Genomic DNA, 12,028 nt, shown 5'->3' with positions numbered 1-12,028 from the left:
CAAGAGAGAAGATGAACCTTGAAAATTCAGGTGAGCTTTTCGTTGCCTCATTTTTTTGTTCCCTCGTTCATTTTCGAAAACGTTATGGTGTTTTACACTTAAGCGTTATTCAATTTATAGAGTTTAAATAAATAAATGTTATTAATAATAGAACATTCTTAGTGTTTTTAAAAATCAACGTTATTAATCATTCTTGAACATCATGTCTAAAATGTTACATAAAACCATTGTACAAAAGAAAGGTTTCCTTCTCTTAAAAAATATTGACCTCATCTTTCTATTTTTCTCTATAAAAATCGATTGGAGATGTCTTTTGGTGATTTTTCTTATTGTCAACATTTTCTTTGGTTAGGCATACAAATTTGATCGATTTCCAAGATTACAAATCATTAAAGAGTTTGTAGATTCATCACCTAGCAATGTCAGTTTGTGAAAGATAGATCATTAAATCCTGTGAGGTGATCATGAGTTCTTAATAACATCTTCTTCATGAGTGTAGAGGTGAATCTCAATTTAAGGAAAATGAGCAAAGCTCATGCCTTGATCTTCATAACTGATAATCTTTCTGCTATCTTTTGTTTACATGTTAGAGAAATTGATTGGATATATTACTACTATAAACATTTATATGAAAATTGATATTCAAGGTATTGCTTTCCTAGGCCTAGGTTCTATGGTTCTTGTTCAATTTATCAATCTATTTTAGACCAAAGTTCTAACGTATTCTTCAATCACCTATATAAAAATATTTAGATTACCAAGGGTGACCTCCATATCCCAGAATATCCTACTTTCAATTTGTCTTGATGTTGGTCGGCCACCTCATAGATTTTAACGTGTCAAAACTAATTGCATTCAATGATCTAGGGATCATGCACAAAAATCTCTCCGATTAAAACCTCTGCTAAGAAGTTACGAGTTTTGGTTTTATTATCACAAGACTACATTTGGTAGGAAACAATTTCAACCCCTCGATGGGTTCTCTATATTCTCCGTTATTTCTTGATGCTTTTCTAAAAAATCATTTTGAAACGAGTAACCAATTTCCTATTTAAATCTCTAACAGTTCCATTGGGGGCGTTATCACTACTATCTATTCCATTAACGTCGAATTTAATCCAACAAACCGTAATTTTGTTCCAATGGGTTATTTTAAGTTATGGAATATTGATCTATGCAACATAAATTTTCATCCAAACCCGAAGGATTAGGCTTAATCAGGGTATTGATCTCATGTATCCAAAAAAGGATTTGAATTATCTTCTGTCTCAAAATATCTTTGATTTTGGGTCAACTAGAATTCACATACATGAACCAGGGGACATTAGCCATACAAGAGCCGTGTGATTCAATTTTTTAACTGCACCATTTTTTAATGAATCGCCAAATTTAAGTCATTTGGTTCGATCTATATCGAATGTAAAAAATGGCACTAATCAAACTTTGCCCATGAAATAAAGTTATACTTAACAAATCGATGATATATAATCTCTTGCACACGACCATTTACAATTTACATACGAGGCTAAAATCATTCTTTTTCCTAAGGTCATCCACACAACATGCATGTTACAACATAAAATCATTTTTATGGTACACTTTAAGCCCATTTCACTTGATCTATTTCGGAAGGTCACGTATCTTTCATCATTACATCCTCGAGCTTCGTAGAAATTGACATATCATTATTCTACCGCATATTCATCTATGATCATAAGGTTTGATTCTCTCATTGGATGTTAACAATTTTCAAGATTAACTTAAAATAGACTAAATATTTATTAACTATTCATTGTTTCATTTTCATTAGTTCAAGCTCGATGTGACATCGAGCAGACATATCCATGATTGTTAGATAATTTGTCTTTTCACAATTAAATTGTTGAGCTTTTTAAATTATGTTACTCTTGGTTACACATTATAATTTCTTCTATAATGTGTAGTAAAAAGGATGACTACAAAAGAGATTTCACAAGTTATAAAATCTTTTGACATTAACTACAAAATCTTTCACAGATCAGTTGGATTTAATAATATTTTTAGGAATGTTGCTTCTCTTCATCTTGCATCATTAGATCCTTGAGCTTCGCAATAATTGATATGTGAAGATTCTATTGCATATTCAATTATTGTCGTGGGATTTGATTTTCTCATTAGATATTAACAATTTTCTATATTATCCTAAAATTGAGTAAGTAGTTATGAATTATTTATCGCTTCATTTTCATTAATTCAAGCAACATGTGACATCGAGCCACCATTCCCGTAATTGATCAATTTGAATTGCTAAGCTACTTAAGTTATGTTACTACTGGTTACGTCCTATAATTTCTTCTTTAATGTATACTAAAAATTGATGATTACAAGAAAATTTTGACAACTTATAAAATCTTTTGGTAGTAACTACCAATCTTTCACATATTAGCTAGATTTAACAATATTTTTTTAAGGTCGTGTCTCTACATCTTGCATCATTAGATCCTCGAACTTCATAATAAAAACATGTCGTGATTATATCACATATCCATCTACGATCATGAGGTTTGATTTTCTCATTAGAAATTATCAATTTTCTAGATAGATTAGCTTAAAATGTAGTGAATATTTATTAATTATTTGCTGCTTCTTTTTCATTAGTTCATGTAACATGTGACATTGAGCCGCAATGTCCGTAATTATTTGATGATCTTGATTTCTCACAATTGAATTGTTGAGCTTCTTAAGTTATATTGCTATTAGTAATGTGCTATAATTTCTTATGTAATATATACTAAGAAAAATAATGACTAAAAAAAAATTTACAACTTATAAAATCTTTTCGCATTAATTACTAAATATTTCACTCATTCACTAGATTTAACAATATTTTTTGAAAGTTTACTTTTCTTGATCTTGCATCATTAGATCTTCGAGCTTCGTAATAATTTACTTGTCATAATTCTACTGCATATTCATCTACTATCGTGAGGTTTCTTTTCTCATTAGACTTTAACAATTTCGTATATTAGTTGAAAATAAAGTAAATATTTATTAATTATTCGTCATTTGATTTTCATTAGATCTTCAAGCTTCACAATAATTGGCATGTCATAATTCTACCACATAATCATCTATTATCATGAGGTTTGATTTTCTCTTTAGACATTAACAATTTCCTAGATTAGTTAAAAATAGAATAAATATTTATTAAGTATTTGTCATTTCATTTTCTTTAGTTCACGCAACATGTGACATTGAGTTGTAATGTATATAATTGTTTTGATGATCTTGACTTCTAACAAATGAATTGTTATGCTTCGTAAGTTATGTTACTAATGGTTATGTGCTACAATTTTTTTTTTTTGTAAAGTATACTAAAAAAAACATAATGAATACAAAAAAGATTTGACAACTTATAAATTTTTTTGGCATTAATTACCAAATCTTTCACATATTCTCTAGATTTGACAATATTTTAAGGTTAATTTTTCTATATAAACTGGATCATTTTAGCACAATGGATTCTAAAAGAATTTTTTCTTCTTAAAATCTGTAAAATCTGTGTCCATATTATTTCTCTAGTGTTATTTTAGGGTTGAGATATATTCCTAATTATAGTTGTACGTCACTTATGAGATAGTAGATTTCATGTTGGCATGACCCCTCATGTTCTCTTTCTCTCTTTCTTTATGTGTTTATGTGTTTTATAACTGTACTAGAATTGAATGTTTATTTAGTTGAGTTTGAGTAAAAGAAAAAATCACTTAATATTGCATTTATGTTTTTAATTTAGGAGTTCATTGGTCCATTTTAAAAGGTAAGACTTTACAAGAAAAAATAAATTTTTTTAAAAAGAAAATATTTTCAAACTTCTTCTGAACCATGAAATCTAGAGAGTTGAGGTGTTTTATTGCCTAACATTCAAGTCCACTTGACCGAAATGAGTACCTCAATCTAGTCTTGACATGGTCCTTCAGGCTAAGACAAACTAAAATTGATTTTTTTTTTCAAGAGAACAAATATTTATTACAAAATAGAAGTTTATCGATATTTTAATCAGATTCAATTAATTCATGACTTCATTGAACTAAAATCAAGATGACTAAGTGAGTTGGTTCAAATGATTAACTCTGTGTCTGGTCAACTTGATATTTAATTGAAGCCTGACTTGGTGCTAACTTCTAATCGCGTTTTTGATCCACATATGAATTCTCAAATTAAGATTGAATCTCCAAGCTTGTGAACATGAAAGACAAATGAGGGTGAAAGATATTGGAAATATAAAGATCTAGAAGTAGATGAAGCTATCTAAATAAAACAAAAAAGAAAGTTTGAAAGAATCCATCTATTGATTGAAAACTCTTCAAGATATATCTTGAAACCCATACAAGAATTCTCACCATCAAATCTCATATTTTAGATGATCCAATTGGTAATCAAGAAGTTGGTACTTCTCTCAAATCCTCATCCTCGTCAAAGTCCATAATGATCTCATTGTTGTCATCCTTGGTGTCGTCCTCCACCACGTCCTTTTCATCATGATCATCATATTGTATCACTTCCATTAATCAAATTTCGAAAATCATGGGTAGAGTAAAATGACCCACATTAGAATTTTTCTCAACCATTGCATGTGTGAAAGAAGAGATGTACACTATCATTTTTTCTTTAATTTCTATAGAGATGTTCATTCTACAAAAAAATATAACATATGATTCATGGAGATATGGAGTTAGGAGCATAGAATTCACTAATTATGTTTGTATGATTGAAAATTTTTCTACCTCTTGAAGAATATTAGGAACTTCATCGTCTCTAACCTAAAGGATGGAGCTCCTAATATATTTGAAGGGGTAAAAATTCTCTCGATCATACAAACGTATATAGTAAATTTTATTCTCCTAACATCTAACTTCACATCTCTATGGATCATATCTGATATGTTTTCTAGAATAAATATCTCTATAAAAATCAAAGAGAAAACGATAATGTACATCTCTTTTGACATTAATGTGTATGAGAATTTGAGAGAAGTACTCACTTTCGAATCATAAAAGAGTTATTAAAAAAAGTAATATTCAATGGTGAGAATTCTTGTATGGGTTGTTAGGTATGTCAAGAAGAGTTTTCAGTTCAATTGATAAGTTCTTTCTTATCCATTGATAACTATTTGAATCAAAAAACTATTTTGATGTAAAATCAATGAATTGTTTTGATTTGTTGTTACATACTGTAGGATCTCTATGATAACTCAAGTGAGGAAATCTCTCTTAAGAATTCTCAATCAATTTCAAAAGACTCAAAAAAGTCAACTCACATCACTTTCTCTCCTATAAAATCTCTATTATCTTGATTAGTTATTGCCTATTTTGAATTCTATAACTTTTGAATTTTAAATTTGATTTGTAACTGTCCCATAATTTTAGGATCTCATGATTGTACATCATTCTATAAATATTCAATAACTGTATGAGAAAAAATATTTTCCATCAAACTCTTTTATGGTATCAGAGCCAAAGTCTCACGACTTTAATCTTTAATTTATTTTTTTAATCTGTTTTCATGGTAACTTCTTCAAATCTCTCTGCGTTGGTCTCGATCAAACTTGACCGAACCAACTATGCCTTATGGTTGACACAATTCTTACCTTTTCTTAAAGGTAACGAATTATTTGGCTATATTGATGGAACAAAGCATCTCCAGATCAACATCTTTCGAGTACCAATGAAACTCGTATGGAAAATCATCTCTATCATACCTGGCATAAGCAAGATCAACAAATCCTTAGTTGGATCAATTGTACCTTGACTCCACAAGTGCTCTCCACTGTTGCTTGTTTCACTACACTAAAGGATGTCTGGCAATCTCTTGAGAAACGGTATGCTTCCCAATATAGAAATCGTATTTTACAATTGAAGACTCAACTTCAACAGACCAAGAGAGGTAATTCGTCCGTTACTGAATATCTTGATAAGATGAACATTATAGCTGATAGCCTTGCTCTTGTTGGAAAAGGAATACCTGATGAAGATCTGATTGAAATGATAGTAAATGGTGTTTGACCTGCTTATGAAACTATAGTTAATTTCATGCAAACTAAAGATATTCTTGTCTCTTTTGATGATCTCACTGGTCTTTTGTTGATTGCTGAAATGCGCATGGAGGAACACAGTATTGTCTCTCTTGAACAAACTACTACTGCTTTATACACTTCAAAGAACAAAAATCAGTCACCATCTTACAATAATGCACACCCACCACTACCACCCAGTTCATCTGATCAACCTTCTCATGGATCTCAAACTGGTCCAAATGTACCTCGGGTTCCTTGTCAAATCTGTCATCACATAGGTCATATTGCAATCAATTGCTATCATCGATTTGATCACTCCTATGAAGGCGCGGGTACCTACAAAGAAATTGGCTGCTATGGTGGTATCTTCACCTCAATCTAGGAAAGTTGAAACATGGATAACAGACAGTGATGCATCTACACATATTACTCCAGATTTGGCTAATCTCTCACTTCATGACGTGTACCATGGCAATAACAACGTTGCTGTTGGAAACGGTGAAGGTTTAAGAATCTCTTATATTGGCTCCTCCCAATTTAAATCTGATTCATCTACACTTCATCTAAATAATGTTTTATGTTGTCCTTCCATCACTACAAATTTGCTTTCAGTTCAGCAATTTACACAAGAAAATAACTTCTTATTTTGTGTTTCATTCCAATGGTTTTTTTATGAAGGATTTAAGAACGGGGAGGATGCTTTTCCAAGGAAAATGTGAGAATGGTCTATACCCTATCCAGATTCCAAGAGGTTCATCTAGTCCTCAGTCATTTGTTCTCATCAGTGAACGTGTTACTGCACCAGTTTGGCATCAACACCTTGGCCATCCAGCATCTTTAATTTTGCATCATTTGTTTTCCAATAATTCTCTTCCTCTGAAAAAAACTATTAAGAATAATGAGTTCTGTAATTCTTGTCCTTTGGGCAAGAGTACTAAATTGCCTTTTTCATTATCAAATTCTATTTCTTCAAAACCGTTGGAATTAGTTCATTCCGATCTTTGGACATCTCCTATTTTTTTCCATTAAAGGATCTAAGTATTATATATCTTTTATTGATGATTATTCCAAATATACTTGGATCTTTCTATGCGGTTTAAATATGAATCTTTGGATTATTTCATAAAGTTTAAAACTAATGTTGAGAACTTGTTGTCTACTACCATAAAAAGCTTACAAACTGATGGGGGTGGTGAATACATCAAATTCCAATCTATTTTGTCTTAGTCAGGAATTTCTCATCAAATAAACTTCCCCCATACTCCTGAACAAAATAGAGTCTTTGAAAGAAAACATCGCCACATTGTTGATATGGGTATAACTTTATTGGCAAAATCTGGAATTTCTTCAAATTTTTGGGTAGATTCTTTTAATACTCCTATTTATTTAATTAATAGACTACCAACCAAACAATTAAAATTTCTTTTACCTTATCAAAAATTGTTTGATGTTCACGTTTTCTATATTATTACTCTTTACGTGTTTTTAGATGTTCATGTTTTCTATATTTGCGACCTTATAACAAAAATAAGCTCGAATTTTGTTCTAGACAATGTGTATTCTTGGGATATTCCCTTAATCACCAAGGATACCATTGTTATGATATGGAAACCGGTAAAGTTTACCTTTCTTGTCACGTTGCTTTCAATGAACTCTCTTATCCATTCAAATAGGCTGATCCCACAGTTCTTATTACTTTACCAAATATGCCACCTGAAAATCCTCCACCACCCGAAGTTTTAGAAACTTATGCTGACTCAAACTTTCCTAATCCGATTGAAACATCGCAACCAAATCCGCCTACTTCTCCTACAATATCTCCCTCTCAACCCCTTTCTCCTCAAAATACCTTTACCAATACAATTGATTCTCAAGCTTCAACTGCCAACAACCACGACGTTTCTCATACAATGGTAACTCACTCACAACATGGTATTTCCAAGCCAAACCCCAAATATGCTTTACAAGTTACTACAAGTCCAATTCCATAGGAACCAACTTGCTACCGACAAGCTGCAAAAGATCCTAATTGGCGAATTGCTATGTGTCAAGAATTCAATACTTTACAACAAGCTGGTACTTGGACTCTTGTTCCTTTCAAATCAAATATGCATATTTTACCTAACAAATGGGTGTTTAGAGTAAAACAGAAATTGGATGGTTCGATTGAGAGATATAAGGCTCGACTTGTGGCAGATGATTTTCATCATCAGGAGGGGTTGGACTTGTAACACCCCGTATTTTTAACTCGTATCTCGAGAAAATCAGATAGTATTTATTTGAAGAATATTTTAGAAAGGAAACTTAGAGTCAAGTACCCAGATTATGCTATGTTCATTTTTATTGAAGATCGACTTCGCCATTAGTTTCAAAATGATCGAAATATATACTTTAGCCTATAAGCAAGTTTGAAATCAAGTTCGGGTGAAAAAGTTAACAATTCCTCGAATTTCGCATCGAGTGGGACCCATACAGAAAATTTTCGTTAGAGGGAGAATCAGGAAAATTCGACATTTCCATTAGATTCGTAGTGAAAAATTATTCAAAATGGAATACTCGTTTATCATTTTTCGAGTCCGGATAGTCAAGTTACGGTCGAAACTAGAAATAATAAGAAAATTACAAGTATGCCCTCGCCCTTGTTATAAAGAGAAAATTTATTTTCTTTTAAATCACTTTCTTTCTTCTCCAAAGCATCCAAAGCTCAGATTTTCCCAAAAACCTAGGGTTCTCCTCTCTTCTCCTCAAGATCCGTTAAGAATGAATGACCGTTGAACTTCGACGAAGAAGACAAAGTTGTCGGCTACAATGATAGCTACAACCTCACCCTCCTTGTTAACCCATTCTCATTTGTTTTTCCCATCCTCCATCAAAATCCAGCCGTGTGGTTCGAGTGAATCCTAACACATCTTCATCGAGGGTTCCATCGAGTGAGAGTTAGGCCCACCATTCATTGTAGAAGCAAAGGAGTGCCGTCGTCAAAGGGGATTGCAAACCCTAGCTCACTTTGCATCAAACTCAACTCAACACCAACTCCTTCACCACCAACTTTGATCCTTATACGAGTTCATTGCTTTCGGCGTCCACAAACAAGTAGGGGACTTTCAATTCCTATTGATAACTTTAGATTTCTCAAAATGTGCATTTAGGTTATTTTAACAAAACTTATTGTTTGCTTTTGAATCATAGACGGTTGTTGTTTGATTTCAAATTCATGATAGAAGTAGGTGTTTTGTTTATGTTTTATCGAATTTTGATAACAAAATCGTGGGTAGGTCGAATGGTTCGAAGAGTGGAAGAAGAAATCGAGAAAGGGATCGAAAAACCCAAAAAAAAAAATCGCGAGTGAGGTTCAGGCTGTAGGTGGGAAGGGTCGGTGCCACCGGCACCTACCGAAGGCATCCTGTCGGTCCCACCGACAGAATGAGGTTTCTGCCACCGACGAAACCAAATAACGCGAGAAAATTTTGTTCTGGCGGCAGGACCGTCGGTCCCACCGACATATGCCGATGACCAATCTGTCGGTTCCACCGACAGAATCCTGGTTCTGCCACCGACAGACATAGTTTTGATCAGAACAGTGTTCTGACTCTTGGCTTGACCTCTTCACACCTTATACACTATTTGTCACCCTTTATTTCATTAAAAACATTTAAGTAAATGCCATTTACTTTAAGTTTTTTAATGAAATTAAGGTTTTACCCCCCATTTCGGAACATTGGGAATGGTTTTAAGATCCAAATCTCAAAGGATCAAAATCCAAATTTTGGTTTAAAGAATAAAACTTAATTTTCGACGTTTTTTGCAAGTTTTCAAAATGAAATAACTTTCGCGTTTCTTTGAATTAGATTACAAAAACTATATGGTGTCGAATCTCATGATCGAAACTTTCATTTCGAAAAACCCGTTTTCAATTTCGAAAACTTTGAAAAGTTGAGTTTCTGACACTTAGCCAAATTTTCACCAGCTTTCTCTATTTTTAACAGCCTTGATCCCGAGCATTGCTGGGACTTTATTTTTATAAACTTTGATGGTTTTTTTAATGGAAAGACCAAAAGAATGACTTTGAAATATTGAAAATGGATGGTCGATGTGAAAAGATGAAAAGTGAGAATGTCGAGAGAATGGGAAAAGGGAATGAACGGTAAAATGTCAGAATTACACCCGAGTGGTGATGTCTACATTTTACATTGTATATTGTGTGTAGGTTGGTGAAAGGATATCCAGGTTATTAATGAAAGGGTTGCATGTTTATTTCCGATTATGTTAGCGCGTGCGCTGAGTACTGTTGTTTATTTTAGGCCGGGTGGCCACAGTTGCATGGTAGGAACTGGATATCCATTCTCAACCCTGTTCTGTTAATTTCTCTTTTGTTTTAAATGAAAAACTATATATATGCGTAACTATTTTGTGAGCTGTTAAAGGGTTTGTGAATGCCTGAAGGGATAGTGTGTCACATCATCCGGAGGGGTGCACTATCCTGGGATGTACGGTAGGGACCACCAAACTCATACGTGGTATGGGACGCGTATGAGAGTGGAGTCACAACTGGAATCTGGGTTCATTCCTTACTTATCTTTACCAGTGAACGTTTATTGTAAAGGTGGTCGTATACGAGTGGAGTGTCATTTGGGAATCACATGCACGCCTGATAGGCATAGACGAAGATGATTGGTCAGTGATCACTAACAATCTAGTAGTAGTCGAACGTTCTGACACATCGAAAAGAGGCCCATTGCTTACGATCACGTCAAACAGTCAGCCTGAACCAGATAAATGGTCACCTGTGTGGTAAGTACAGCGACCGGCCACAAAATCAGGAACTAAAAACCAGATTTATGTTGTAACATCATGTCCTGACTGGGAGCGATCCAGTCGTAAATCCCAACGCTCAAATTCCATTACTCCACCACTTGTATTATGTATCTGCTGTTATATTTCGAACTATAGACTGAAAAGCATGTTTATTATTTTAATGTTGCCAACTGTATTTGCATAAAATGGAATTTGTATAACGAGTATGGATGATTGATGTTATGTGTTACTCTTAAATTGTTTAGTTGCTCATCCTTGGCTATATGTACCAGTTAAATCATAGTTTCTATTGTAAAACTTGCATGTTTTGAAATAACGCAGTATGATTATTCGATCACGTTAGGGGAGGTTATTAGTAGGAATTGTTTGTGGACCTACTGGGTAACCATTGTTACTCACCCTTTCCTTCCATTTTTTTTAGTTGCAGAGCCTTCAGTGGGCGCAGCGGGTGCTGAGCTATTAGCCGAGGAACGCCTGGTCGGTCAGATCGACAACCAGAGTCTGTTGCCCGGTGAGCAACACGACTACTTCTACTAGGAGTCTGTTCATCCTAGGAAGTGTACATAGTATTTTGGGACCGAGTGCTAGGTCTATGTTAGAGTGAGGATAGACTTTGTAATCCTGTATAACTTTATACCTTTTTGTGCAACTCTGATCTTGCATATTTTGTTGTTCATAAAATCTATTGTCTTTCGTTCATTAGTCATTGTGGATTCGTTGCTTTATACAGGATTGTTTGGTATTGTTTATCAGGTTTGAGTTCCGTGAAACGCTAACATAAACAGAGGAGACCATGCCGAAATTTCGAGGCGCCACCTAGTGCCTCGAGGCAGTATTGGGATCTGTGTTAGCGTTTGGCGGGGCGCTACAGGACTACATAAAGACCTTTAGTCCAGGGACAAACATACTACAGTGAGGGTAGTTATTTCCTTGGAAATTTTTAATCAGTGGCCTATCTGGCAACTTGATGTTCAAAATGCATTTCTAAATGGATTTCTTACAGAAGAGGTCTTTATGAAGTAACCACGGGGATTTGAAGATCCAAATTTCCCAAATTATGTCTGCAAATTATGGCATTCAATCTATGGCTTGAAACAAGCACCCCGTGCTTGGTTTCAACGATTTTCAGATTTCTAGCTGAATTGGGTTTCATAGAGTCCA

Source organism: Akebia trifoliata, chromosome 6 (assembly GCF_017979445.1).
Source record: "Akebia trifoliata isolate Shusen 1 chromosome 6, ASM1797944v1, whole genome shotgun sequence".
Classification (NCBI taxonomy): Eukaryota; Viridiplantae; Streptophyta; class Magnoliopsida; order Ranunculales; family Lardizabalaceae; genus Akebia; species Akebia trifoliata.
Note: the sequence above shows the minus strand (reverse complement) of the source record.